The sequence below is a fragment of the Halichoerus grypus genome, chromosome 4, assembly GCF_964656455.1.
Source record: "Halichoerus grypus chromosome 4, mHalGry1.hap1.1, whole genome shotgun sequence".
Taxonomy (NCBI): Eukaryota; Metazoa; Chordata; class Mammalia; order Carnivora; family Phocidae; genus Halichoerus; species Halichoerus grypus.
In genome coordinates this window covers 168,141,430-168,145,907 of record NC_135715.1, presented here as the reverse complement: position 1 = coordinate 168,145,907, position 4,478 = coordinate 168,141,430, and the positions used below count along the sequence as shown (strand labels likewise).

Sequence of the window (4,478 nt, the reverse complement as noted above, 5' to 3'; positions counted from 1 at the left end):
TGTTCCAGTTGCGTTGTGTTTTTTATCTTCTTGCTTAGGGAAAGTAATTTTTAAATTTTCAATTATTTGTTACTGTACAGAATATGGATGAATTGTAAAATTTTAAAGAATAAGTCACTGCAGTCTACATAGCAATAACATACTGAATCATCATCATCATCATCATGTTACTGAAAAAGAGAGAACTGAGGAAATTCAGATAGGATCAGAGACACCTTCATATAACCTATCCAGGTAATTTAAGGTTAAAGCAGATTTTCTGTTTTGTGTAAATCATCATATATGTGGCTTGACCTATCATTTCTAGTGACAATCTGGCCTATTCATAAGAAAAAGGCCTAATAAGCTATCGCTCCTTCTCAGTGAATGTCCTCAAGGTTAAAATTTAAAGTGACCTTTCGGCGGTTCCTTTAAAAAAAAACAAAAAAAACCTCTGCAGATAAGATTGTTACTCAGGAACTCAAGATCCTGTGCGTTAATATTCTCTCTCCTGCTATGATCCCTGCTACTTTGCATGTCCACATCCCCGAATTTTGGTTCAATCTCTTAACACATGTCCTAAATGGTAATACCAATGGATAGAAAAGTTCAGAGTGTAAACTTACTTTGCCATCTCATAATGCTATCATGTATCACTTTTCCTTTAGAACAGAGGCAGAATTTGCAAGTTAACAGTCAACTATGCAGAAGAGAGAAAGTGATAAATAGTTCTCCCACTCTCTAAAAAGATATCCGTAATATATAGGATTATAAAATCTCTGAAAAGTACCTGCCTCCCTATCCATTTTTGGAAGCTGAAACTTCTTCCTAATGTTGAGCACTTCAGGTCAATGTGCTCCTTCCATCTTTAGCAAAGGTCACTCAGATTCCAGTAGCCAACAGCTTCAACTTTGACCTATGCTTTTGTAGCCAAGATGATGTCGAGACATCACAATCCCTCTTTTAAGGAAAATTCACCATGGCCTTAAGATCCTTAAGGCCATGTTTGCCTAAGATCAGGAATTTGAAATTTCACACGGCACTGTCCAATAGAACTTGCAGTAAAAACAGCAATGTATAAATATGTACATTGTCCTATTTGGTAACAACTAGCCACATGTAGCTGCTGAGCACTTGAAATTAAATTTTTAATTGATTTCAGTAGCTAAATGTGGCTCATGAATACCATATTGAACAGCATTAGGTTTCAGTATATATTTATATTTGGTTGTCACATCAGGCGATAAAAAAATGTTTTTTAAAAAATAATGAATGTCACTGTGTAGAGAAGTTGACTGGTATAAATAGTCCAATCATAAAAGGCTCATTTTTGTTTTGGAATACATAGCTAAATTTCCCATCATCTACACTTCTTTAACATTATTCAGTTAGAAAAATGTGATGCCTACAAGGTACTTTTTAGTCTCAAGGTTTAGCTTTAATGTTTTTCCCTCAAGACCTTATAAACCTGCTTTAACTCCCAGTGGAATAACATCTTGTACACTATCATGGGACTTAACCTTATTAAATTACCATGTGTGAAATGCCCATAACTCAAGTAGTAGCAGATGCAAAACAGAGTAGCGGGCGGAAGAATGACAGTAATTTTTAACATCTACACCAGCTGGCAAAAACGACAGGTGCTTAATTCCTCAGTCTTTAAAAATAACTTTCGAAAGCCCACGCTGCATAAGCAAATATATTCAAGTTTGTTTTTTTAACTACCTTCAAGTTACCTTCCTGAAAAAATGTAATATACATTTTGGGCTTCAAAGTATATTTGAAACTTAACGCACAGGAACTTAATTTATTCTCCTCTATGAATAAAATAAACAATGATTATTAAATCGGGGAAATAAAAATTGATGTTTTAGACTTCATGGTAATATTTCTCAAGAAACATTATATCAAAAAGAACACTTAGTATATCTTTTTCTAACTATATTTACGTGTCTCTTTCCATACTGGCAAACATAACTTAGAACTTAATAGAATGGAGAAAGAATATCTTCCTTAAAATTCTAAGTCCAGTGAAGACAATTAATCTATAGATTTATTTAGCAAACCACGCTATACCCTAAAAGAAAAGAGGAGATTAAACAGCAAGTATCTGGAGTCCAGACTAAAGAGTTATGCTCCTCTAAATTACCAAGATAACTGAAACTAAAGAAGAACAAAATGATAGAGTAATTCAGGCAATGATCTCAATTTTACAGTGTGATGAGTAAGCCCTGGGCACATAGAGATGGACTTGCTGAGAAGTGACAAAGCTCAGACTTTTCAGGGATAGATCTTGAGGTTGCCCAGAACTACTCAAAAAAATAGTAGAAATACTCCTCATCTTCTTGAACTTTTAAAAAACAACAGCACTAAATTCCTTTGTCAGTAATCACATAGGTGGCAAAGAGAAATTCCGGTAGCAGATAAGTTGGGCTTTTCTTTCTATCCTCAAAAAGACAAAGATTATCCTTTCCTACTGTCTTCCTCCAACCCGTGAAGGAGAAAATCAACTCCTCTCATAATATTCATCGTGTAGGGTGACAATAAGTATAACGCTATTAGAGCAGTAGTCAATAATCAATAATGCCTGGTGGTACAATAAAATAAAGTGAATTTAAAAGTGAAAAGCAAAACATATTTGGGGAAAATATTTTTAGACTTAAAAAATATATATTAAAGACTTCACCCATAACTTGTATAAAAATGTACTTAACGGTAATCCTTTGATGACAACTGATGAGGTTCATTTGAACTATCCTTCAGCAGCAGAAATTCCAAAGAGCAAATATGGACTTACTCCTGCTTACTTTTCACCCTCATCAGTTAGATGTTCTTAGGAAGAATTCAAGCATGCCATAAAGGACAGGTGCTTTAGAGTCAAGGCTTAGGTGTGAACCCTACCATGACTACTTCTAAAGCAGCAATAGCTATGTGACCATGGGGCAATTACTTAACCTTAGCAAGTCTCAAGTTTGTCTTCCACAAAATGTCTTTTTTTTATTTTTTATTGAAATATAATTGACAGTATGGAGGTTCCTCAAAAAGTTGAAAATAGAGCTACCCACACCCCAGCAATTACACTACTGGGTATTTACCCCAAAGATACAAATGTAGTGATCCCAAGGGGTATGTGCACCCCAATGTTTATAGTAGCAATGTCCACAATAGCCAAACTATGGAAAGAGCCCAGATGTCCATCGACAGATGAATGGATAAAGAAGATGTGGTGTATATATATACAATGGAATATTATGCAGCCATCAAAAAAAAATGAAATCTTGCCAGTTGCAACGACGTGGATGGAACTAGAGGGTATTATGCTAAGTGAAATTAGTCAATCAGAGAAAGACAAGTATCATATGATCTCACTGATATGTGGAATTTGAGAAACAAGACAGTGGATCATAGGGGAAGGGAGGGAAAAATGAAACAAGACGAAACCAGAGAGGGAGACAAACCATAAGAGACTTAATCTCAGGAAACAAACTGAGGGTTGCTGGGGTGGTGGGGGATGGGAGGGATGGGGTGGCTGGGTGATGGACACTGGGGAGGGTATAAGGTGTGGTAAGCGCTATGAATTGTGTAAGACTGATGAATCACAGACCTGTACCCCTGAAACAAATAATACATCATATGTTAATAAAAAAAATTTTTTTTTTTTTTATTTTTTTTTATTTTTTTAAAGATTTTATTTATTTATTTGACAGAGAGAGACACAGCGAGAGAGGGAACACAAGCACGGGGAGTGGGAGAGGGAGAAGCAGGTTTCCCGCTGAGCAGGGAACCCGATGCGGGGCTCGATCCCAGGACCCTGGGATCATGACCTGAGCCGAAGGCAGACGCTTAACGACTGAGCCACCCAGGCGTCCCTAAAAAAATTTTTTTAAAAGAAGTATAATTGACATAACATTGTATTAGTTTCAAGTGTACAACATGATTTGGTATTTGTATATATTGTTAAATAATTAGCACACTAAGTTTATTTAATATCCTTTACTTCACATAGTTACAAACTGTTTTTCTTAGGACGAGAACTTTCTTTTTTTTTTTTTAAGACTTTATTTATTTATGAGAGAGTGAGCGAGAAAGCAGGAGCCGGGGCAGAGGCAGACGGAGAGGGAGAAACAGACTCCAACCCCAGGACCGTGGGATCATGACCTGAGCCTAAGGCAAAGGCCCAACCGCCTGGGCCACCCAGGCGCCCCAAAATGTCTTTTAAAAGGATTTTGTGAATTAAAATAAATTAAGAATGTGATTTATTTGGCACGTGGCAAGCACTTGAATATTTTTCTTGGTTTCTTTAGTACTATCCCCTGGGTTTATATCAAGTATTGGGTTAAATCTTTAATAACTTCCTATTGCCTAGAGGATAAAATTCCAAGATTATCAAGACACACAAGACCTTTTAGGAACTTTATCAGTTTTGTCTCCTGGTATTTCTTCTTAATTACTCTTCTTCACAATCATGCTGAATGGTACAGTGCGTAAGAGCTCAGACT

At 36.2% G+C, this 4,478-nt stretch overlaps 1 long non-coding RNA gene across 1 annotated transcript in view; it reads right to left on the bottom strand.

Annotated features, from left to right (window-relative positions):
* LOC144381651 (uncharacterized) overlaps positions 1–4,478 on the bottom strand; it is a 118,970-nt gene that overhangs the window by 64,203 nt on the left and 50,289 nt on the right. The gene's annotated exons all lie outside the window — the stretch shown is intronic.